At 40.1% G+C, this 27,268-nt stretch overlaps 1 protein-coding gene across 2 annotated transcripts in view; it reads right to left on the bottom strand.

Moving 5' to 3' along the window:
* cntn1a (contactin 1a) overlaps positions 1 to 27,268 on the bottom strand; it is a 61,467-nt gene that overhangs the window by 32,773 nt on the left and 1,426 nt on the right. The window contains exon 1 of one of the 2 annotated variants that reach the window (XM_085462318.1): positions 4,744 to 4,815. The exons of the other annotated variant lie outside the window; for it this stretch is intronic. The gene's annotated coding sequence lies outside the window, so the exon portion shown is untranslated. Of the gene's footprint in view, positions 1 to 4,743; positions 4,816 to 27,268 lie in introns of those variants that run through there. 2 annotated transcript variants of the gene reach the window in all.

The following is a 27,268-nucleotide window of genomic DNA, read 5'->3' as shown; positions in this document are numbered from 1 at the left end:
CACTGCTGTTGTGGAACGAAAACCTGGGGTGCTCTGCTCATCTATTGAAGACATTCATCTCTTAGTGTCAGGGAAAGGCCGAAAACCCGCCGTTTACTAGAACTCAACCTCTCCTCTCTCCACTTTGCAGCTATACTGCTACTGTAGGTAGCTGTAACTCATTAATCATAAATGTTCCTAATAGATGCACTTAAGAGATTAGGGGATACCACGAAAAGCCTTCTTATAGCATTCAAGTACAAAGTGAAAGAAGAAGAAGAATCTCATCTACCTCATTAAGAAATGTTACTTGAGTAAAAAACTGTAAAAACACATAAGACTGGTTCAACATGGCAAAACAGCAGACTCTGAAAAACAATATTCGGGCCTCCTTCTCTTTTATCTTATTTCAGCAGCCTGAATGCACTTGATGAGCGCTCCAATCATCACTGTAAATCACAGGACCCCGGACGTCTTCCCCATAAATCATACTTTGGACGTGGCCAGAGCTGCTAACTGTTACTGCTGCAACCAGTGTTGCTTTGCTTTATGAATTTCAAGCACATTCTCTCTCCTTGCTCCTCTTAGGATTCCCAACCTCATTCCACCAAAATCAAATTTTGTCAAGTTACAGTCTTCTTAAGGGCAGATTCTGGGATTTTTTGCTCCAGTCCAATGGCCAATACTGTCTTTTGCTCTTTTTATCACAACCCCACAATTCCCTAAGGGTGCTACTGAAATGGAAGTCAGTGAAACCCCTCCTTTTCTGTGTTTAGCCTGATGTGAGTTGCATAATTGAGTAACTTTTTTTCTCCTTTTTTTAATACTCAGGCAGCCACAGTGAAGTAGGGAGGAGAAATGGACATGGTTACTTTGTGCTCTACAAAGTAACCATTTGGTAGACTTCAAAAACAAGCTCAAATACCATCCACCACCACCCACTCCAGAATACCGCCTCAACCCCCCACCACTCCTTACACATACAATCATAATCACCACCACAATCAGTCATTAACATCAGATTTGCAGTAATCCTACAAAAGGAAGCTAAGACGAGGTTAACTCTGGATTGGTCTTAATCAGTTTGAGAGGGGAAAATGAGCACTGCTTAGACACAGCATCATCTCCTGCAGCATCCCAGTCATGCCTTATTTCACAAGAAAAAAAAACATGTCCTAAATCTAGTAAAGACGAACAGACAAATAAGTGATTGATTGAGGATATAATTAAAAAAAAACAGCTAAATAGAAGATAATTAAATTTATTAGTGCATGTCCTTCAATGTGAGACACTGCTGCTTGTCTGTTCAGTTTTTGGTCGTCCGTGTGCACCCAGAAAGCAGGTTTGTAGTAGGAGGTATGTAGGAGTCCATGCCCTGAACTTCCAAATATATTCTGTGGTTTTGGGCGCCAAGACACCAGCAGAAGTTTTTTAATCATCTGTCTTTAGGGGTGTTTCTTATAGAATTAGGACAACTATAGTTTTATTTCACTACCTAATGATCGTGATGTGCTGTAAATCAGTGTAAGAAATTTAAAACATGATTAGTTGCTTCATTGCCAAACGTAAGATGACAATATTTACGTAACTCTCTTCAGCTGCCACACAAAATGAAAATTCACGCAGACAGCTTGGAGAACCTGCAAATTCCAGCCAGAAAAGGCCAAATGGTGGATTTAAACCCAGGGCCTTCTTGCTGTGAGGGTAATAAAATTTCCTGTCAGTCAGCTTTTTATTTATTCAAAATAAGATAAAAAAAGAGAGAGAGTTAAGTCAGTTTTTCTTTTAGTTATTTCCTTTTAATTGCTTGGGAACTGCATTTGAACTGTGTGTGCCAGTGTTGGTGCAAATGGCAATGTCAGGCAATAATGTACCTTGATGCCAAGCACAAACGTTGAATGTTTAGTATTTAAGAACAACAAAATTTCAACAACTTTTGTTTTTAATCATGTCATGTAATCTCAGACAGAATGCTCATAACTGTTTTCCCCACATCTGCTTTATATTAGGGGTTTAAAAATATCAGATAGATAGATAGATAGATAGATAGATAAAAATGTCATCACAGAATAAAGTCATTAAAGGAGAGGAATTATGATGACATAGTGTGACATTGGGTCTGACATCATCTCTGAGAGGCAGCTGTGTCTTTGTCTGCTTTAAGGGGCACTGCTATTTAGTCTCTTTAGCTCAATTCATCCAGAGCCCATGGAGATGTGTGTTTTTCTATTTTAGTTTAATGAAGTCATGGGGTTAGGATTAGAGGTTTTATACATAAACATACAAACTTACATTTACTTTTACTGGTGGCCCACTTAAATAAATGAATAAATGTTTTCCCATCAAAATTCAGACAAGAAAGAGAAAGCAAGAAAGACAAGAACATCATTTAATCTTTTCATCCCTGGTAAGATCATAAAATCTTGAGCAAAATCACACACCAGCTGTAGTCCATTTGTTTGTTATGCTGAATCGGTACAATTTCACCACAGACCAGCGATGATGCATTAGTCTAGCCAATGAATTATTTATGACGAAATCATTGATTTAGATTTCAACTAAGCCATAGACAGCCCATTTGTCTCGTCAACCCCGACACAGAAAGACGCACTTCATATATTGTATCTGTGTGGAAAATAGGACCTTGGCTACAGGTAAAGATGTTCCTGTCTCTGAGGTGCCTAACAGAATGATTCAGTTAAGTACAGCACACAGACAAGGGCTATCCAAGCCTATTATACAGCAGATAAAACAGTAAGCCCCAAGGCGCACACACAACTACACCTGCAGAAGAAGAAAAAAAAAGCTGCTATCTCTGTGTTTTGTGAAGCATGGACCCCCTGTTGTTAAGCAGGAAATGGTTCGGCACTTGATGGAAAAAATAACTTTATTTTTCAGATTGTAACAGCTTGATTTCTCCCACAGCCAGAATAGAGACTCCTTCCTTTCAGCAGTGTAGGAGTGTAAAGAGTAAGGACGTCTAAAAGCTTCTTTTCAGCAGCTGACACCATGTTTATCTTGTTCCTGCGTTTTAGCAATTAAGCTAACAATGTGCGTTAACTGCTTGTCTGATTATTCACTGATAAAGAAAATGATGCATTCAGATTCAACATCATCTAATTATGAACAACAGTACAGCCCGCAGGGGTGTTCTTTTTGCAAGTTTGAAATCATGTTTCCATTCAATTTAGTGTATGTGTGAGAGACAGACAGACAGAGAGAGAGCACTCTGAATAATGTTATTTTAGCCTCAGAATAATGTAATCCAGCTTCAGATGATACGGTTATGACTGGCTCTCTTGTCTGTCCTCTCGCTTCCGCGCTCTCTCGCCCAACAGAATCTGTCATGCTAATGTAAACTATTTATCTTAACCCCTGCAGTCAACACAATGTCCCCCAACACCACTACCTCCTCCAACCCCCCTTTGGCCACACAGGCTCAGCAACCTCAGCTGACCTGAATATCAATGACTACAGTCTTGAACCCACGAACACTGGAGCTGGCCCGCTGTATGAACTGCATTAACCTCAAATTAAGGAGCGTCTGTAAATTCATGCAAATGGAAGGGAAAAGTGACTCGAGTCATTAGAACAATAACAACTTTTATTTTTGATGAAGCAGCTGTCACTGACAGACCACTCGTACTTAGCAGCCAGCATCTAATGCTGCTCCTGAACGGTGGAACCATGAACCCACAACCTCACAGTGACCTGATTTTTCTGACCTTCTTCTATTTTTGAAAGGGGGAAAGAAGACACAGTGAAAACTATTACAAAAAAAGTATGGTGTCGTATTTGTTAGTCGCCTTCATATAACATAACAGAATATGAATGAATGAATAAGATTGACATCTCCTGCCTGGCACTTAGACGTCACCATTACCCAAAAAAACTTTGGAGATTATTTTTATGTTAATGTAATTAACTGTGATCCAGAAGAGCAATGACCTTTCAATGCAACAACCACGGCAGAGTGTGATTTGTCCCTCGGTACAGTAGGGTAATGCACGGGGTGAAAGCTTTCAGATGTGTCTTTCCAAGTATGGAAAGTGTGCCACATCATGTATGATAAATTATGTCAAGAAAGGCAAAAGGTCAGAGGAGACGTGCTTTCCATCAAGAAAAGAGTGCTCCACTTAATTACTTCATGCCACATCTGTCCAATAAAGATGTTGGCTAAGCTGTTTCTATGGGAGAGCGCTGACATTCTTTACAAGCTACATGTCTCGGCCCCCATTTACTAATGGAAATATACTGTAGTAAATAACTGTAATTACCTGGCCACAGAGTGTTACTTACACTTGATAAGGAAGCGGTATCCTAAAGTATATGAAGAAAAACAATCAATGCCTTCAAATTGCACAAAGAGAAGTCTCAGAGGATTTTTCCTTTCTTCATTGGCTATAGACAATAAATGGTTATAGAACAATAAGAAGATTAATTTAAGTTCTCATTCATCCTCTTATTAGAATGTGTGGGTCTAACATTAGACCAGAGATTAACCAGACAAAGGGAATGTTTAAATATAATCATTAAATAAGCCACAAATACCCCGTTTAATTGCATTATAGTGAAGACAAGCAGGGGGTTACCTATTAGTGGAAACCCATCAGCACTCTGTAAGAGTTGTAAAAGACACACAGAAAAACAATTAGGGCATAGTGTGTGTGTGTGTGTGTGTGTGTGTGTGTGTGTGTGTGTGTGTGTGTGTGTGTGTGTGTGTGTGTGTGTGTGTGTGTGTGTGAGACTTTGCTCAGTGCTTACCTTGCTGCCGAGTGCTATCATGCCAGTGGCTATGTGACGAGATGAGCTACTTAGCGGCCCATGTCCCCATCCCCTCCAACATGCCTGCCAAGTGTCCTAAATACTTTGCTCTATTGTCTGCCTCAGAAACAAGCAATCCTGCTGGATGGAAGCACTCTCTCTCCAAGGTGCAAAGGAGGAGGGAGGGACGATAAGAAAAGAAAAGGCCAATTCCCCGAGCAGGACAGGGAGCCATGCAAATGGGACGCCAATGAGAAGAAGCCTCCCTGCAGTGAGAACGCTTCACAGAGGGGTCTTCTCTTCTCACTGTGGCCTGGCTGTGGTTTAATCTCTTAAGCCCTCTGGTCCCACTCACAGATACGTGTTGAAACACCCACACACAGACACAGAGAAATACAAATTGATACAACATTCACTCGTCGACTTTGCTCCATCATTAGCCTGGCAGGAAGCCACACATATCATCAGCGCTGTCATAATCACCCCCTCTTTACTGTCAGAGAGAAAGTAAAGGTAGAAAAGAAATCAATAAAACACAGGCTTCACTCAGAGACGCAGGACCAGCACAGTGGAGATAAGACATGAAGGTGTGTTGTTGCATGTTTGCTGTAAACTTGATGTAATTCTCCCAATCCAAAGCAGATTTCTAATATACATATTTATATATGTAGCAGAATGGCAACAACAATTTGGCTATTCTTTGAATTCTTTGAACTAATCTCCACACGTTAAAAAGAAAACACAAGAAAGCAATCACTTGGGAAAGGATTAAGTGTTCTTAGCTTTCTTTTACCTACACTAGCCACAAGATTAATTCTTACTTATAATTCCTCCAGTTGGTAAAGTTATTAAGCATCGCACAAATGTAAACTGGGAGTCATCTGACCTCCAAAATGTAAAACTACGAATAAATGATTGAACCTGTCACTGTGCTTTATCTTTCAAACTGATCTTTACAAACCAGATGCAATATAAGTAAAATAATTATCTGATGTTATCTGATGTGTGTTTACTTTGGAAACAGATATAAAAAGGACATCGTGATTATACACTAGGAATGTGGAACGTGTGTATCATTTTAAATCGTCTTATATTTGTGAAAAATAACTGCAATGGAGAAGTAAAGCTGGATGTATAACTGCTGGATAAACAGAACATATCTATATCTATCTATACATTTCTCTTACTGTAAATACTAACCGCTTTATTATGTCCTTAGTACATAAAAATGTCAGCACTTTTCTCCTGTAACTAAAATAATAACTTTAAAAGTTTAGGGACCACTTTACCGCGTCCTGGAGGGGAAAGAAAGAAAAGCTAAAATAAGTAATGTGCCTTTTGCAAACCTCTTCAGTGGAGCTACTCATGAGCAAACTGCAAAAGGATGATATATTATTCAGCTCTTCCCAGCTGTGAGTTTTTCACTCAGCCTGTGGGGGGTATAAGGTTTTTAAGTGCAATCTATTCTATTTAGGGGACAGGAGGCAGCAGTGTTATACAAACGCTCACACACTGCCTTTGGGTTGCAGTAACCAGGAAGATGCTGAGCAAGTGTTACAGAGCAGGGATTTGGTCGAGGGGATACCAGAAGGTTTAAGAAAGGTTTAGCCTCGTGAGGCTCACATAATAAATTCATCTGAGGAAGCTTTCAGTCTGTATCACCACAGCAACTAGATGCATTGTATGAAAATGCTAAAAGGAAAAAAATAAAGCTTTGCAGTGGGACAACAAAACTCTGAGTAATGGACTGATTAACCTTATTGAATTTCATTAAAATCACACAGAGGCCTCGAATCTTTCAATATGCTAAGTCACCTTAAATATGGGGTTCATTAAACTTTCATAGGTTATTATGGAAAATAAGAGAGCAAGCAACAGGAGAAATGTATTTTAGTGTTGGAAATGCACTTACAGTAGAATGTACCCAATGAAATCAGGTATCGATGGTACAAATGTCTGCACTAATCCTTCAAATCATCATAGCAAATGGAGCAGTTCAAGAGAGCTCCAGATGATGCTTGAGACCAAACCCAGTCTAATGACATCCATTAAGATGAAGCAGACGGTCCCTGAAAAAGTCAGGAGAATTGTGCAAAGAGGTGTAAAGTACACCTTCTTACTTTTAGCAAGCACTTTACATCTGGTCTTAAATCATGAGCTCCCTGACTAATCAAAACCAATGCAAATCTCTCAGAAGGAGAGCATGTGGAGCAGAGCACAGAATGCAGTGGCAAAGCATAAGCCTTGTGTCTGGCTGGATTCTGCTTTTTCTTTCAGCACGATTTACCCAAGACTTCTGACTCAGCAGAACCCCGCCGGTGACGGGAATAAAAGAGGATCATTCCCCACCTTCTGTACATGCTATTAGAGATGCAGTATATTCAGTTTATGCCATTTAACAACACTACTCTGACCAGAATGGACAAATTTGCGCATTTACAGGTATTTGTGTCTACATTTGTTTAGGTAGATATATTTCTCAGATATCGGATGGTTTGCTGTGCATTATTTTCAGAAAACCTGGCAGCTAATTGGACAACTAATAGTGCAATGTTACTCCCTCCTGAATAGATTAGGGAGGGGGTAATGTTGCATTGCTCATATCATCTTCCTTTTTGTGACCTATTATTTGTTTTTCACTATTGCAGAACATACTGTTGAGTGATTGCTGTGGCAGTTTAAAACACAAAGAGCCACACACACAATTTACACACAATGACTGAAGCCTGAAAAAACAAATAACAGATTTTCTTGTGTACGGAAAGCTTAAACAGTAAAATCCAATATCACACTTCATGCACATGAAGGTGGATTTCTTTTGAATAAATCAAACTGATTCTAATGTGTGATCATCAGCAGTGAAATTAAAAATCATCTGCCGCAATTAGTAGTTATCTGCACTTTATGGTCGCAGATCATGCACACTGGATATTTGTGCAAATCAATAAATCACTCAACTCTACTATCTTAAAATAATATGTTGATAACATCCACTAGATTAAAGTATTTTGCACTGGAGGACGACATCCAGCTGTCATAAAAGTCACTGCCCTGATTTATCCATCTCTATGAACATGTTTGATGGTTTGATGTGGTGATGCATGCCAGCAACACAATGAGCAGAATGGACGCATGGAAGAGAGAAAAAAGAAAGACACAGGTGACACTGTTCATTTGTCTTGTGAACAGTGTCATTTTTGTACTACTGCAGAAACCTCATACAGAGAAGTAGGGCTCAATGAACATTTTTTTATTGGGTTTATCCATGTGATTCCCACTTTGAGCTGCAAGCAATGTTTAACTGATTTTATTCCCACAAACATCCTTTCGTCCTTCTTTGGCTTTGATATTTGTGCATGTGCGTGCTGATGAACGGGCTTCGAAATAAGGCACAATATGTGTTTAATCAACACTGTATTATTCAGTAAGAAGTGAAGTATTCGTTTGTGTACTACTTGTCAAGAACAGGTCTGTGAAACTGAGTTTATTGGCCTAATACGTACATAAATAAACCTATAATAGTCCAATAGTCCATGCTACAGTATTGTTTGATCTGAGCTCGTTTGACAGATTGCGTGCAGATATACAGCAAAAATGTAATGTGAACATCAAACATCTACTCTCTGAAAGATAAGTGTACGATTACACTCATCAGCCAGACACTGTTCACCCTAGTTAAGTATACAGTTAAAAGGTGATATGCAAACTTTTGTTCTGTTGAATATGCACCCATATAGTAAAGGAGGATTGCGTAACTTTTCTCTTAACATGACTGTCACTTACCCGTGCATGCACCTTGCACAAATGCATAAATCAGGTTTGGAAATTGCTCAGGTCCTGCTGTCCTATATAAATGTCCTTTTAGTCAGTTGTTAGCTGGTTGCCTGGCAATGTGATGGCATCATAAAAAGCATTTAAGTAAAGGCATATTCAAGTCTTGCACATTAATATATATCAAAACTGAACTGGAAAAATAGAATTGAACTAAACTGTGATGAATTGATAAACTGAACTGAATTACACTGATACAGTGTTTTTATAAGGTTTTATGGGAGCATAAATGCTAAAATAAAAACTGGTCATTTTAGCCCTCTGGGAGACGGTTGCTAGGCAACATGTTGATGTCATAATATCAGATACTGAAAAGACCCTCGATGAGACTAAGATGTAACAGTTTGCCAAGTCTGGTTGCTCAACTCCTGACTGTGTAGGAGGAGTTCATGGGAGAGACAGACTGAGATTTGGTGTATTAAACTAAGATAATGGTAACAGAGTTCCACTGCTGCTGTTCGTGCTTTATGGATATAAGAACCGGCAACAATACAGTCTCTCAAATGCTTAAACTGAAGCCAACGTAAATTACTCCTGATTACTCAGATATGGTTCCTCCTTAAAAACCTTTTAGTACTTTTGCTTCTGTTCTCTTTGAGTCATTCAAAGAGAACAGAAGCACAATGAACTGCCCAGGTTTTGACTTAGGAGAAGGGACTACTTGGGCCCACTCTGCCCGAAAGAGCTTTTGTGTGCATGTTAATGTGAGTAGTGTCGAGAGTTTAGATAAGTAAGGTTCCTTGGAAAAGATGTTCAGCTCTTGTTGCGTTTGTTTGTCAGGCAAAGAGTTGGATTACTCCGATTGCTGGATAGAAAATGAAATTATTATTATTATTATTATTATTAGTAGTAGTAGTAGTAGTAGTAGTAGTAGTAGTAGTAGTATATATATATTTTAAAATCTGGATCTGTGTGAGACAGACACTATCTATCTATCTACATATACATTATCATAGATATATACCTTTTTTTTTTCCTGTAGACTGTGACTTTATGAGCTGAGTTATGGCATCTCAGAACTAGTTTTGAAGTCTGTCTGGAAATGAAAGGTGTCTTTCTAAACAGCCACGATGAAGGAGTAGTTTGAAGTACGGCGCCCTGATGCATTTTCACCTCTGCACAGCTGACGAAATGTTACAGCAAACGGTTGACACACTCAAGGTGTGTGGCGAGGGGGTTCCTAACACTAAAGGTTAACATATCTAACAGAACTATAATCCTACACCCAAAAATACTACAAATTTGCTTCATCAGGATTATGTATTTATGTAGTTTAAATCATTTTCAGCAGCAGCCTGATAACCAATCAGGAAGCAACCTCAGAAGTCAGATTTTGACAGAAATATTGTTAAATCCAGACCAGTGAATGAAATCATGTTATTCCTGCCCTCATTTAACTACAGCATAGCAAAAAACAACAGAAAAACAGAAATGGGTTTCTTATGTTTTTAATGATTGGATGAATGTTGAATGTTTGGCTGCTTGAAAAGATTTCTACTGTAGTACCTTAACCCACTGATTAGAAAACCATATGCACATGCAGGTGTGCCACACAAAGATGCAGAAATTGAGCTAGATGGTGGACTCTTACCACGGGACCATGCAAGCTATGAAGCAGTTAGAACTTTGTTTAAATACAATAATGTGTTTAGAACAATGCATATCAAGGGCAAAATACATATACAATACATATTTTGAGGTGGCTGTTGATTTAATAGGCATACCAAGACCCAGCATATCAAAGATATAGCCTTAATATGAATATATCAAGCACGTTTCATATAATGCAATATGATGTAACAGTCATACACACACAGTAAAAAAGAAATAAAGCAATGAATATTTATTGTAATATTAGCCCAAAGATGCATAAGAAAAGTAATGCCTTAAGTAAGAAATGTAAATAAGACAAGCCCCAGAAAATCATCTGTGCTGAACTAACAAATATAAATATACAAAAGAAGGAGACAGTGTGCAGAAAAGGACACAGACACTGTGGGTGCTGGATACACAACCACTTTCCTTATACCAACTTACAAACTCCTGTACAGTCCCACACATACACATGCACACACACACATACAACGCTTCAATAGGTTTATCCTTTCAGTGTGCAGCACTGCAGTGTTAGGTAGGATGCTTCATTCTGAGAGGCAGATAATGAGCTATTCCCTCTGCAGAGGACAGAATCCCAGAGCCAGCAGAGCTCAGCAGTGCTACATGCTCCCTCTCTCACACACACACACACAAACATAAGTTGCAATAAGCAAAAAAAAAAAAAAAAAAAGCCAGCAAAACTTCCTAACTCTAAGCACTCCTCTGGCTCCACCACACAGTATACACACAAACCAAACACTGAGCCTACTCTGCCACCCACCTCTGTTCTAGAGCGCACAGCTCTGAGGCACACAGAGACCCCAACACGCTTGCAGGTACAGTCCCGTTAGCTTGAGTTGGCAGCAGTGAAGCCGGCTGTATATATTCCTGCCTGAGGATAAACTGCTAGTGCTGGCTAGCAACCGCTGTCATGGCATCCTGGACCCCTTCTATCACAGGCACTCAGCAGCGCAGAAGCCCCCTCCATCGCATACACAAATGTACACTGAGCTTTCAAATCAAAGGGCTCCCCAGCTGTGACCTCACATCACAGTGGAAAAGGAGGAGGATGCGGGAGAGGAGGGGCTGTTTGTGGAGTGTTTTTGCAGTGATATTTCGGGCTGATATTGGTGTGTGTGGCCAGAAGGTACGGCAGCCACAGCAAGAAGGACAAAATTACCACAACAAGGAAGAAAGAGGAGGAAGACTAGAGCATGTACCACGGGGGAGGATGCAGCTGTGAGGGGGGAAGAAAGAACAGTTGTTACAAACAAAATGTTTGCTGCAAAGGTGGTGGCATGCTGTGGGAGGGAGGGAAGAAGACAATTTAATTTTGATACCTGTGAGGGCTGCGTCCATTCCCACAGCTGGACATAAACTTTATAGTCACACTGGAAGAACAGCATGAACCAGCCTCACAGAGGGAGCAAGTGCAGCAAAGAAATAAAAAAATAAACAGAAGCCATGGCACATTCAGTGGCTCCACCTTATGCCTCATCCACTCACCCACTCTGAATGAGCTCTTCCTCATGTTGTTTACTTTCTCTTTTTCCCGCTTCCTCATCCTGTTTTCCATATTCTTCTCCCTCTCCTTTAGCCCAATCCACATCTATCATCTCCTGTTTTCTCCATCCCTTCACTTCTTCTCTCATCCATAATGGATGGTTTGAAGATATCCTCTTCCTGTAGTGGACCCTGGTCCCTGGTGCCAGTCAGCCTGTATTGATTATTGCACCAGAGGAGTCATCAAGGCATAGATAATAGGACTTAGAGTTGCACTAAATCTTCTGCATCGTTCCCCTTCCCCCTTCGAGGAGCTGGTCCATGTTTTTCTGTCTTCTACTGTCAAAATGTACATGAATCTAATTAGTAAGTGCGTTCACTGGCTTTGAATGAAGCCAGAGAACGCACAGTGCATTGGTCTGGATTATACAATCAGAAACAATGCAAGACACACAACTGTTTATGCTCAGTTTTCACCAAAGTAGCGCACAAATTGTGTCTTCCTCTTGGTTATATTTGTGTGCCACAGTCTGACGCATGCCACATTAAGGTTCATTAAACAGGATATCTCCTCTGTGCTCTGGCCAGCCTGTCTCTCCTTTGACCCAGGCCTTCATATATAGGTCAACAGTGGCATTCAAGTGACTGATGTATGTCACAAGCACAATACTGCTCTTTTTAGGACTGGACATGCAGTCAGTCACGCCCTGCAGCATTATAATGTAACAATACGTAGGGCAAATCAGAAATCTAAAGGGATATCTGTCGTTCTCTTCCTGCACCACCTCCTTACAGGAAGGCTTGGCGAGTTGTTCTTGGTACTCCAAGAAGTGTTGAATCTTGAGTAAACATAGTAGGGCTTCATTAAATGGAGCAATTTTCATGCTCACTGAGCAAAATGCATACAATGCAACGTGTGTGGCTAAATGCAAGAAGACAGAAAGAAATATGCCTGGAAAATAACTTTTCGAGCACACGTGATAAACTTTGGGTGTCATGTGAAGGAAAAGTTAGACGGACATAAATGAAAAGAAATGACATGGTAGCTTATTTTCATACAGCATCTTTGTAATAGAGTGAGTGTCGTTTATTTGTATAACAGCAGCAATAACATCAGCAGTACACTGTGTATATTTGGAATTCATAAGAGAAGCCCTTTTAAGATAAAGTAGTCATATAGGATTATGTTTTATTATACATAAATACAGTTGTATAACAAGGCCAGAAACTTGGTTTGAACTATAATGTGAAGAGGTGATCAAGTGATACGATTTGATAACTTTTTAAATTAACCTTAGATAAATACATACCTATAACACTTCTTATTCAAATTCCAATTCTTTCTTCATTATATATATTCCAAATAACAAAAATCTGGGACACAATAAATGGAGAAAATGGGCTAAAATGTGATTTTTAACCAGCTGACGTTGTGGTTAAGTGGCCAGTTGGCTACACATTTGGTTCAAGTCAGCCGTGAGGTTACTGTACCTGCTGTTCCTTCATACAATAACTCCAAAATGCTACAAAAATGAGTCATTTATTTAATTGAAATTAATATGATACAGGACTTAGCAATATAACATCTGAAACCAGTAATGTTGACATTCGATAACTTTTTACCATATTAGCTGTTTATTATTTACCACTTAACTGAATATTCAATTTAGCTGCAATGTGAAAACAACATGCACATTCACTCCAGTGTAATTAGCTTTTTAGTGTGACACAAATTACTTCATGTATCAGGATTCAAACTGAGCCAAAATGAGCCTTTATAAAACAAAACATTGAATGCAATACTTTCAATTTCAATTATTAATATTAATATAGCACAAAATCACAACAACAGTTGCCTCAACTTACTTTATATTATAAGAGGAAACATATGCATTAGAAAGAAAAACCTCAACAATCAGATGACCCTCTAAAGCAAGCATGTGGTGACACAGTGGAAAGGAAAAACTTTCTTTTAACAGGAAGAAACCTTTTTGTGATTGTAACAGTGCGATTTTGCTGTTATTGTTATGTAAATCTATATTTGGACCAGCAGTGTTCATGAGAGTGGGGGAGCCCATTTAGTAGCGTCTCTAATAACAATCCTGGCTTTTACTCTCATGCACAAACATCCTTACAACAACACAGAGACCCAGAGGAGCAAAGCGATTAGCAGCAAAACGAGTACTCCCATTGCCTTGTGGCAATCGAGCATTTTTTCTGGAGTGGAAAAATAGGTCTGACACGTCAGCAAACAAGGTCATAGCGCAGAACACGCAGAACACAGGTCCCATGTTTATGCTGCCAAGTGTTCTGTCAGCTTGAAACTCCTTCTCTATCTTTCTCTCCCCGCCTCCCTCAGTGCAGAAACGGTCAAAGAGAAACAACTCTAATCTCTGCCACAACAGCAGAATAGGCAAGTGGACAGCCTCTAACGAGAATAATAACTGTACACCAAAGCATTAACCCGACTCACAGAAAACAGCATCACCAGATCACTCCTCCTTTTTCTATTCACAACCAGCCTCTCGATGTTAGGCTTTTCTGTGTTCATTATTCTCGTCTTCTGAGAAGACTGTGTGAATAAGCTGCAGGTGAGATCTGAGCAGAGGAGTTTTGAAGTGGGGCTATTAGCAGAGACTTTTCTAATGTGTGCGCGATGGCTGTTATCTTCAACTTGGGTTGCAGAAGTTTGATAGAGTCAGACCAAAGAGTCCTCTTCTCTATACACCGCTTAATTTCTGTATTTTTCTTCAGCTTTAAAGGAGAACCTCAGACAATCAAAACTGAGCGATTGAGTGCGTGGGTGGACGTGTGTGAATGTGTAGTATGCTTAAGTTCAAGTTTGCTAAAGACTCCAATGATCCCTCACCTCAATACTTAAGTGGACTTTTTCACAACTGGCAAAAGTTATTATGAAATGTCAGACAAAAATATACCTGTCAAGCACACAAGGCCAAAATGACTATTGAGACTCAATGCGAATCAGTGAATGCTGCAAGTAAGGCAGGTACTTCTTACTGTAAAAGATAAAGCGATGCCTTTGCGGACAGGTTTGTGAGACACCAGCCAATCACTGGCATTTATAAATCAATTCACACTCATTATAATACTCGGAGTAATCCCTGGGAAACAGAAACCAACAGGAGCTCAATCGATGTTTGTCAGAATAGCTCTGATGAATCAAAGACAGTGGATCAGCCACCCAGTATTGATTCGCTACCCATACCTTAGCATCACTCCTAAAACCCATTGACACCAGAATTAGCATGATTAGAACAATTTATTTCTTCCTGTGCTTCTATTAGTATTTCTGGTTTTACAGTTTCTCACTGAGATCTAAAGCTTATCCTCGTGAGTTGTAACAATTGTCTTATTCTGCATTTCTACAGTCAGTAAAGCTGGTGGGGGGGGGGGGGGGGGGGGGGGGGTTTAGAGTCTCAATACTTTTGGACAAAAATGACTTTTTTCAAGCTCATTCCTGCGTGTTCAAGACAAGCAAATTAAAAATTATTATTTGTGCCCAGGAATTAGCCACAGTGAATTCATGTCCCTTAGCAACACAGTGAAATGATTTAGCAGGCAGTGGAGTGAAGCACTTATTGTTGTGTCAGTTCTCACAGCATGCTGATTGATCTAAACCCACCAGCCTGACAAGATGGATTATTGGATGATCGTGATCAAACAAGTCTTGCCAGAATCTAGATGCCTCATATAGCAGGGACTTACTGACAACGGGAAAGTCATAGTCATCGTCTTTATCTAAAATCAGAGTGGGTCTTGCTAGTTCTCTCAATGTGAAATGGTCCCCCTCTTCAGTTTACTGAACAGCAGTGCACAGTTTACTGTGCATTAGTGTAATGTACAGTTTGTCTCTTACTCACTGACCAATTACGAGAAGCCCTCTGTCTGCATTATACCCCATGCACCATTAAGAAAAATTCCCTTGTGGGTTTATATTGGTTTTATTATTACAATATTACAGTGTAGTAATATTGTGATAATAACATACAAGCTATATTTAATGTACTACTACAATTATGTTTTCAATACATCAAGACCCATGTATTTTGGATAGCAATCAGTTAATACAAATCCCACATATATACTCAAGTCCTTCCCAATCAGTGGTGGGTTGTTGAAGAATTCAGGATGAGCACATTTACACTTTTTAAATATTTTTTTATATTTTTTATAATCTCTGCAGAATATATCCCTGTAGGGGAACCTATAGCCACAGCTTCACCCATATTCTTATGCCAAACCCCACAGCCACATAAAGACTGCAGAAGAATAAATGAAAACAGGAAAGGCAGACAGGGGCAACAAATTCATGCCGAGTGTGGACGTGCTCAAGCGTTGGGAATGATAATTTAATTTGTTGAACCCATTGTGGCTCCCACTGCTACTGTAGCTTTGATGCAAAAGGAGCCCATTTGCCAAGGGCAGCGCAGAACAATTTGCAGCTTTAAGTCACCAGGACCTGCAGAGATTTGTTTACTTCTAATATTGCCTATTTCCATATTTCTCTCCAAGGCGGATGTGGATGGATGACAGATTATTCCAGAAATTGAAAAAGTAAGAAACAAATCCCTTGGCACTCTCTTTCTGAGCAGCACTGGTGCCTGTTTGTCTGGACCACAGTAAGAGGTTGGGGAGAGCACACGCTCAGGCCTAACAAGATCTCTGGTATAAAAGACACATGCTGAGTTGTTTACTTTGGTGACTTACCGCTTAACGATTCATTAAACCAACTCAGACTCAATGAATCCCAAATGAAACATCATAATGCCAAGTTGGGTAGAAATGTAAACACCCTGCAATCTTGCTGATAAATAAGTCATTAAAAAGTGAATGAGGACATGAGATACCCATAAAATATGCTTCCTTGTACGACACTGCATTTATATGATGAAAGGATTTTCTTAAGATTAGAGATTTCCCTTTCTGAAATTTTTCCAAAAGCATTTCAGCTCAAACAAGAGGCCCAGACACCTCCTCCAGAGTTCAAAGTAGACAAGACAAAGCTGGCTTTATTATTCCCTTGACTTCCATTTACTGTATTGGCCTGTGCCGATGCTTTTAAGCAGCGGCATGGATATTCATGCCTACTCATCAGGAAGTCTTCCCTCACGACTTGTGCCACTGCAGGCTCTATGGTCTCTCTCAATGGGTGCATTTGTGTGTGCAATAATACACCCCTGTGACTTGGCACTCGAGCACCCTGTTGCAAAAAACAGTCAGCATGAACCCTCATTCAGATTGCTAGAAATCTGAATTTGACAACTAAGACATGCAATGCTTGCAGACCATCCGCCATCATACAGCCCACATGTTCACGTCCGGAACTGTAAGCATACCCGTTCACTTGTGTTTACTGTTGAGCACATGGCCACAGTCAGATGGCCTGTTGGAAAGCAACGTGTGTGCCGACTGACAATGAGAACAGTCTGGGCAAAGACCTGAGTCATTTGGTGCCTCTTTGGCCAAGTAACACCATGTGATCATGGCTCACAACACAGAACAGGTGCCCAACTTACAAAAAAACCCTCAAAGAGACGGTGAAAGAGAGAGAGAGATGCAGCAAAAAGAATAAGCGCTTAGATCAATGCCAGACCACAAAAGGTATATTTCTGCAGCGCGGACTAAAATCCTCAAACCCAAAATTGGTACACCATGACACTAGTTGGCTATGTCAGCACGAGTAGGTGCAGATGTGTGGGAGCTCTCTGGCGTTCAGATCACCAGATTATCACTTTACATAAGGAAATCATCTCTTCCCAAGTACAAAGCTGTTTGTGCACAGTCCAACTGCTATTAAAGATAAGGCTCAGACAACCCACGCAGCTACAGATACAGCATTTCCAACCAAGCTGGCTTTCCCTCAAGTAGCAGCAAAAAACCCCTCTAAACTAGGTTATATGACGCTTCAAACAAATGCTTTGTTTGACTCCCTTGCATTTCTGCACACCTACATCTTGCTGGGCTTTATCCATTCCGGTGTGGCAGCATATTTCTTAAGACTCACGTGGACTAACTTAGCATTTATTCAGCTTTTTTTAAACTACTGATATTTATATAATCCATAATTACTCATAACAGTTTACTGTTTACTAGCCATATTTCAAGAAATTCACATGAAATGACAAAAAAAAGAGTACTGATCATATTAGTTTGACATGTAAACAATATTGATTGTTCACTTCAACACTAACCCCACCCCCCACCCCCGCCTCAGTCATATAGGACACCAGTGTTTTAGCTTGTCTTCTTATCCTCTATTGCAAGGGAGTTAAACAGAAGTCCAACTCCTCATCTTTCTATCCTTTGTGGACACAGTGGGGTTTTTTTGTGGCTGTGTGTACAGGATTGTGTGCTTTCTTACTGTGACACTGCACCCTTCACTCTGTCTGTCCTCCACACACTGTGGCCCTGTATGTGCAGCATGAGTGGAGCTGTGTGTTGTAGATAAGAGTCAGAGTATGGCAACTGTGGTGTGGGGCACGTGTGAAAAGACCACCAAAAAAAACAAAAAAAAAACAGGGGGGGATTTAGCTGTCTTTCTCCCAGTCAGATTCACCTCTGGGTGCCCTTTCCTCCACACACTGCCATTACATCGTCCTCATGAATAATCCAGCCTGTGACACTATTCTGTGCTATTCTACTGACACATTTCACCATGAGGCTCAACACATGCAGTATGGAAGCTGTCCACTGCAGTGCCCTAGTGAACTACGACTTCCACGCTGTGTATGATGTACAACTTATTTTCGCTCATGATGTGAGAAATATTTTGCCGGAACCTTCCTCTGTCTAGACAGACGATAATCAGCTGTATCTTCACCCGTTTATTGTTCATTTGAATTCCATTACAGCAAGGCTGAAATGAGCAAAAGTAGAATAACATATCTTTAATTAAAAGCTGACTGCCCCTTCTCTGTCTCTCTTTTTTTCCTTTTCTCTCTCAACCACTCTCACTTGGATGTCTTAGCGAGCACTAGTCTGACTCATGACAATTAAAAGAGAGGCCGAGAACACCGAGAAGGCATGTGTTATTCTTCACGGGGCAATATTGGCCACTTATTCTTGGGGGCAATTTGTTGTTGCTAAGGAAAATGTGAGAATAGTGTCAGCAGCATGAATTAGCAGATTGCAACAGAAGCTCCTCCAGCTACAAACTCAGCCAAGGAAAAGGATGTGGAGGATAATTAGTGCACAAGTTGCACGCATAAGTCAGACACATTTCCCAGAACGCTGGTTTTCAGATCTGAATAATGATATGCCAACTTAAAAGAACAACTTTTGTTTAGGGACATTTTAGAGTAATTCGTCGGAAGCTATTAGTGCTGCTGTATTCTACCGTTAGTGCTATGAGAAAACATGACGCAGGTTGTTACATCACCTTGTGAGTTTGTGAGCCAAATGTGACAATGTCGAGCCAGTGAAATAGTGCGGCCCTGATGTGTCAGCTGGCACGGCAAGGACTTATACAAAGAGTACACTCCTTGGGCTAGGAAAGACTATATAAGCATTCTTTGACTGCTTTTATTCACACTCATTAGCTATGCAGCAAGGGAGCTGATTTGAGACCCTTTGAGAGGATCCAGAGAAACCAGGTCTGTTAGTGTGAAATGGAAAACCGACCTGTTTGTCAGTCTCACCTACACCGAATGCTAATGCTGCTCTCATCAATGGGCTCTTCATGCAGAGATCCAGCCGAGGACATAGGAACTAGCACCAGTAAAATACAACCACAGGGCAGCACAGCAAAGGAGCCAGAAGAGGACAGTGGCGTGCCACAGCCCGCAACAGCTACAGCTTTTATCTGCGGTTACACTGATCTGAGGAATGAAGGTAGAGATCCAACTGTTTTGTTCTGTTTCTCATAATGCCTTCAGCAGCCCTTCACTCACTGCCTCTTTCTCCTTCTGCCATTTACATTGCTTGAGAGAAGGAGTGAATAACAACAGGCTTTCAAAACAATTCTAAAGTGTTAAATCAATACAGACAAGCTCCAGTAAAAATAAGTAACAGTAATATACAGCCAGAAGGCCTGAAAGGGAACACAACACTGCATTATAACTTAGTGAAGAGCTCTCTGTGAGAGGCAATTACGGCATCCAGTGAGTGATTTTAAACATACGTAGCATGGTGCATAATTTAAAAAATATAACCTAATGGACATACAACTCGAGTCAGAGGTTTACATACACTCATCATGGGCATGATTATTATGGCAGTTTGTGGGCCTTCTGGATTCTTCTGGATTTATTTGACTTGTTTGGCTTGACATATTGCACCACTAATATTGGGTTGAATGTCCATTAGCAACTTGCACCTCGACCAGATGCTTTTGGTATCCATCAACAACCTTTTAGCATAATTCTGGTTGCATATTTGAAAACTCTTCTTGGCAGAATTGGTAGAATTCAATTAAATTAGTTGGTTTTTTTGGAGATCAACTCTACTTTTAAGTCCACAAATTTCCATTAGGGCAAAGGTCAGTTGAGGCTTTGAGACGTCCATTCCAGAAGCTCAGTTGGGCATTTATAAGCAACTGCAATTTGCCATTATCTGACTCAGACTTTGGCATTATGTAGAAGTCGAATGACCTCCCAAATCGACTTCACCTCAAATTAACAGCTAAAACAACAGCTATAATTGAAACTTACGCACAACTGGGTGTTCCAACAGGACAATGAACCCAAACGCATATCAGAATTGGTTTTGGAATGGGCAAAGCAGGCTAACATTAAGCTGCTGAAATGGCCTTCCCAAAATCCCAAAAAATATTCAGCAATAATTATATGAGAAACTTGTTGGTGGCTATCAAAAAGATCTGGAGCAAGTATGTGCAACTTGCAAAGGTACATTTAACCTAATATTTAGGGCCGAGGTTCACTTTTGGCTCTGTAATTATACTTTTAATCCTATGTGGATTAGAGAAAGTGCAAAAATAATTTTCAAACTTGTTCAAAGTCTTATCTTTTTTAAAGCCATTAAGGATGTCTCCTGTGCAATCATTTGAAATCAACTTGAAACAAAACACTAAAAAAACCCAGAACTACCATGACATTGATGTCCATGATTGCATGTATAATTTGACCAAAACTTACAAATTAAATTTAATAGCAGTGAAGATGGAAATAGAAAGCCACAATTCATATGTGTAACATTAGTATGAGTAGTCTAAGCAATAAAAAGAGCAGGTAAGCAAACAGAACAGATTGAATAATGGACAATGCAGTAGCACTTGCTGAGGCTTCTAGTGCTATACTTCCCATCTCTGTCAAGGGTAATGGGATTTCTTAGGTTTAAATGCACTTCACTCACTCTGTGTAGCCAATAGGAAGCTAAACTATTGATCCACAAACAATTTAGCTGTCCAGCTGTCCAGAAAGGGGAAAAACAGGGTGCCCCTAAACGTATAATTAGGCTTCCTGAGAGATCAACTTCTTCAGTATTCGAGCCACGTACCAGGAAGCCTTTCCCTTGGGGCTCTTTCTGCTATTAGCCTTCTATTACTTACAGTTCTACAATTCCTCACCCCGAAGTTTAGGGCCTTAATAAGCTAAAGAACTAAGATACATCTTACCAAGGACACTTTGGGTTAATGCAAAAATCTTCACTGACCCTCTCATTCTGTCATCTCCAACAGGCCACTGTTTTTCCATAGCTTTCATAGCTCCGGTTTAGTATGCTGTCAAGGCAACAGTGCATGCATCATCACCTTGAGGCAGCTTTTAGTCAGCTAGCATGAAAAACAGCATATAGTATACATGAAAGGCAGTGCTATATGGAGAAGAGTGTAGTCATGCTTGGAAGCCTTGCAGGCTGAACTAGCATGCAGATGAATTTGAGTTCTTGTCCTCCACACATGCTCACAGCACCATAGCAACAGGCCTTGCTCAAAGGCCCCAAGAGCAGCAAGGCCCCACCGAAAAAGACACTTTCATACTTAATAGGGGGCATTCAGTCCACCAACTTCTTTCTCCTCAGCGCTATAACATAACAATGCAAGCAATTAAAGTTTAACTTTCACACGCTCATAATGAACACTGATTAAATAGCTTCAGTGTTTTCCAAGAACCATTCCTCCTGCTCCACCAAGCAGCTAAAAAAATTCAATGTTTCAATTATTTACTTAATCTATGTGCGCTCATTTTATTTCAGCTCAGTCTGGGAGTACTCCAGGCATTTACATTTGTGCTAGTTTCTCTCCTGTGATCTGCTGTTCCCCCGAGTGTGTTTGAGTCTAGTTCACCTTGTTTGTGAGTGAGAGAGTTGGAGTGAAGCACGGAGCGTGAAAGAGCAGAGACGGGGTGAAGCTAGGGTTATACTTTTTGCATCGGTGAGTACCCGAGGATCCACTTTGGCCAGAGTGGTAAAAATATCTTCATCGAAGAGTACACGTGAGGCACTGAACTTTCACCCCCAAAACCTCCAATTTGTTGTGATCACACTGATTTGTTCATCCCACTACCTCACAAGGGCACCAGCTCTGCATGCATCCAAGTGGACTTCAAGCGTACTCGAAAGATGCAGCAATCTGTGCGCACACAGGGGTATAAAGCTCCCCTTTTTCAAGTTGATAAAAACTTGTTAGCAAACTGTAAGTATAACAGCCCAAAGCAGTCAACCTGTGGAAAACCATAAGGGTTAAATTCAGTTCCTCAAAAAATAATGCTAAATGCTAGATTTTATGTGCAGATTATAGAGGAAATGTAACCTAGTTATATGTAGTGTACACATGCTGGCAAAAAAAGATACTTTTTTTCAAGTTTTTAAACATGCAAAACATCTCTGCTCTGTGCCAAAAGTCATTCATTTTCTTCTTCACAAAATGCTTCTGATTCCTTACGATTTGCAATTTATTAACAGTGACATAAATTAAAATCTCAACAGATTGGGAATTTCCTTGTAAACAAGATTTTCATTGTAACCCTCTGGTTAGAAATCCCAGTGAATACATCAGACACGCTCTGCTGATTTTCAAATTGCAATCGAAAGTCATCTCGTACAGGACCGAAATAGAGCACCGAGTTGTTTGGCTGCACAGCTTCTCAGCATCCCTGTAAACAAAGTATCTGACTACACCTACAAAGGTGCAAAAACAGATGGCTCTAGGCTCCCACGTGGGAAGTGAGTCCACTGCGTGTAACATAATATTTCTGCTTAGCTAAATAGAAAAGGGGGCAATCTGAGACTTTAAAAAGTGGTATAATTAAGACCCAGTCACAAAGAGAGGTCTGAAATTGACTACTCCATTAGAGAAAACTGTCCTCTGAATTTGGTAACCTTGCAAAGTGATAGCTTAAACTCTTTATCATTATTAAATACTAAACACTTAAATACAAGCTGAAAAGAACTGAGCTGTAATGAACTATTTAATGAACTCTTCATATTACTGCATAAATGAAATATCATCAAGATAGATGAGGGTTGCTCTGCTAATGAGGAAACAAACAATGTTTAGGGCTGGCACCATAATGAAGGAAGACAAATATTATCAGAAATAACCTAAAAGAAAATTCCTGTTCACAGGAGCACACATTTGTAATCTTGCTCTAATTGACTGGATAAATCCCATAAGATTTACTTTGATTATAAAGCCTAAAAATATCTCAGAGAAAACCAAGTGAAACATCAGAGAAAAGAAATGAAATCTTGTCAGATTTAACCTAATTACAGATTTAAACTCCTCTTAAATGTCACCAAGATCATCGACTTGCTGAAAAATATATATTTTATGAGGTACAGATGTTCTAGAACTAAATGTTCTAAATTTTATAAATGTTTTTTCATCTTTATTTTTTTTATTTTATCTAAATTACTCTCTTAACTTACCCCAAAAAGCTAAAGATGGCTCTTCTTCTTCTACTCATCCTGTATGCGTGCGATAACACTTTGATAACACTGATCGATATCCACCCTTTTTAAGTGGAAGGGGGAGATAACTGATGCTACCTGCTTGTCTGGTCTGCATTATCTTAATGAAAATTAAGATAATGTTTATCTGTCCACCAGTGACACGTCACTTTGGGCAGACAGATAAACAGGAAGAACCATGCATTACTAAAGAAGCTTGCCACTTTATGCAGACTCACACAGATTAGAAGAAGATAACAAATTTTATATCTCTTTTTCTATATATACATATCTTGAGGGTAGCTTATTTTTCTGTCTTTAGAACTAAACCACTCCAGTCTGCATTTGCAAAACAAACCAGAAGAACCACATGAGCCAACTCAGCACTTAGCAGAGTCACATAGATTACACGAAGAAGAACAGCTATACAAAGGGTAAAAAAATAAATAAACTAAGTCATTTCTTTTTTGTTTTCCTATCTTTGTCCTTCACCGGGATCTTCAACGCTATAAATAGACATGTCATTTAGCAGGTGATATCAAAAAAATCTATTTTTATCTTTAGTATTGTTCCGCGTTTGTGTAAACTAACAGAAGGCTGTTCATGCAGGTTGTAGCCTCTTTTTTTAAATCATGAAGTAGACATGCCAGATGCAAATCATATCTTTCTAGAGCAGGGGTGGGCAATCTCAGTCCACGAGGGCTGGTGTCCCTGCAGGTTTTAGATCTCACCTTGGGTCAACACACCTGAATCACATGATTAGTTCGTTACCAGGCCTCTGGAGAACTTCAGGACATGTTGAGGAGCTAATTTAGCCATTTAAATCAGCTGTGTTGGTTCGAGGACACATCTAAAACCTGCAGGGACACCGGCCCTCGTGGACTGAGATTGCCCACCCCTGCTCTAGAGAGTCAGTCACATTTTAAAAATCATACAAGCTAAATCCAGTGTAGATGATTAATTGTTCATAGGCAGCATTGGCTTGGAATTAGAAATAAGTAGCCTCCTGGAGCATTATTATCATCAGATTCACAGGAGTAACAGTAGTGCTGTAAGTGAATGAGCTGTAAATGAGTGCTGTAAGACTAAACACACCAATGAAAGAAAAGGCCTAAACTCTGGACTCCTACAGCAAGGGGTTTCTGTGGCTCTGTATTTCTCTGTGGGGTCTTTTGCTAGCATGGATTGGGTTCGCTTGTCACCGTAGAGAAAAGGGTTACAGCAAATCTCACAAGCTGACCTGATCAATGACATATCTGTCTTGGAGGGAATCGGCTTTTGGACAATGAGAATGCCTCCACCAAAAGGGCATGATGTACACTATATATGAAAATAATGCATGTGAATCATGTTGTATTAAATAAGGCTTTTAACTAGTGAGTTAAACCATAAATTCATTTATTTATTTTACTGAGGTCAAAATGAATCTATTCTTTTTCTGAGACTTTTACGCTCTGATTTCTGCTACCAGGGGATTCGCCACCTGTTGGACATTAAAAAGAATGCAGATTTGCCTTTGAGAGCCCTGTATCCATATTTATATACAGTCTATAATGATATGCTTTGGCCTTCTCAGTAAACAGGACCCAACTGAAGATTTTAGACTAAGGTGTTAGACACCACACACTGGCATTCAATTTGATATCACATCTGACAAAAGAAACACTAACTTCTTACATTTGAGAAGACAAAACCAGCAAAACCAAAGTGATTTGTGATTTGGCTTCAGTTCTAACCTGCACGGCTCTTATATCTCCCTAATGGCTCTGCAAAATAAATAAGTATCATCCCATTACAACATTGTAAGTGCAGCTGAATACAATTACACTTGCATTAGCTTTATAGAATTGCACAAATTAGATGGGTTAGCAACACGTGGTGTGCAAATATCCACTATGCTTATGAGTTCTTGGTAGTGCTGTCTTTCTATATAGGATCTATATGATAAAAAGCATGCAGAGAGCAGGGTGCAGCATACACTGGCAGAATCATGCCTAGTGAAAACTGTATTCAGATAGCCAAGGATGGCAGATGGATACTGAAGCCCATTCTAGTTCTAAACTATGAACAGAGAGGTCTGTCTCCAGGCAAGCACAGAAGACGTCATGTCTCTCTGCCTCACCACCGTACCATTAGTGAAGCTCGCTATTGATTGATGGTGTGTAAATTGCTGAGCAATCTATGGAAAGCATCAAGACGACAGCATTTCACGTTTTGTCAGCAGGACACAGAGAAGCACTCTTACAGCAAAGACAGCAAGAAAGAGCGGCGTTTGTGCGCGTGTTCCTCGCACAGTGTTCAACGTCATGCGCTGTCTCGTCCCGCTGCATCCTCTCGTAGCACATTCACCCTTACAATGAGGCAAGTCTACAAGATGTATTCCCTTCAGCGTATCTGACACAGCACTCAATGTGAGAGAACAAACAGCATCTAACAAACTTGTCCTACTGCTGCCAAATGCTATTGTTGCCAATCAGTTTAGCGTGTTTTTGTGAAAATCAAAGGTCAAATCTATCTTCTTCAGTTAGGCTAATGCTCCGGTCCAGGAATTTGTAGTGCAAGGCTTGGAAGGACATCTGGAAACAATCTAATCTCCTAAAGGGACTCTCAAATCTTAGATTGAAAACATCCAAGGTTCTTTTTGATGCTCATATCAAGCGAGTAGTGTTTTAAGGACAAGGGGAATGAACCAAAAATCTCTTTGTGCCTTATTTTCATATAAAAGTCTCATAATATGTCTGCAGTAAAATAAAATAAAAAGGCTAAATCCCAGATAAGAAAAGACCATTTCTCTCCCTCATTCTCATATTCACAAGTTAGATGTTGAGTGAAGCAAAGTCTCGATGGGAAAGTTCACATTCAGGCCAGCTCTATCTTCTGCCTCAGGTGAGGTTCACCTGTCTACATCAATACATTGCAGATACATGTGACTGATGCTTCAAACCAAAGAAGAAATACTGTAAGTGCATGTTTATGTTGAGTTATTTGACTGTGACACACACACACACACACACACACACACACACACACACACACACACACACACACACGTAGGAAAATATTTAGTATACACATCCAGAAATGCATACACTATTATATATTGTACATATATTTATTAGTTTCAGGTTGGCCATTCTTGTATTTTGCTCGTTTGTGTTGTTGTGTTTGCACATCTCTGTTGCTTGTGGGGCTCGCACACAAGAATTTCACTCGCATGTGCTGTGCCAGTGTGCCTGCACATGTGATGTGACAATAAAAAGTGATTTGATTTGATTTGATTTGATTTAATGGAGGCTGAGCCTCTCCTGTGACGCCGACACGCATCAAAAACCAGGGACATCTTACAGGATACTGTGGTATGCCGGGCCAGTGTGCTGGCAGAGAACAGCTTATTTCAAAATTCAGAACAGAGACATTTTGCTGTGGAGCCAGGGGATAAAACGCAAGATGCTACTTTGCACACACAAGGATAGCCTACTTCTGTGAAGAGTAAATTCATTCACTTGGAGGAGAGTGTCTGTCCTCGGGGTGTCCACGGGGTAGCACAGGATGCATTAACAGCAGCAAGCTTACAAGATTCATAAAGCTCGCCACCTGACAGGCGCCAATGGAATCCCTGTGACATTTTGTGCCACATTAGAGCTCTGATTCAGCCAGGACACACACAGTGAACAATCCTTCACTTGCAATGAGTGGTGTAAACAAAGTCAGAATGAAAATGTAGGCCAGA

The sequence above is a fragment of the Copadichromis virginalis genome, linkage group LG7 (assembly GCF_057382275.1).
Source record: "Copadichromis virginalis isolate Kocher_CV1m ecotype Utaka linkage group LG7, C_Virginalis_male_GT1.1, whole genome shotgun sequence".
NCBI classification, from domain to species: domain Eukaryota; kingdom Metazoa; phylum Chordata; class Actinopteri; order Cichliformes; family Cichlidae; genus Copadichromis; species Copadichromis virginalis.
The sequence above is the reverse complement of the archived record's forward strand: the minus strand, read 5'-3'. Positions and strand labels throughout refer to the sequence as shown.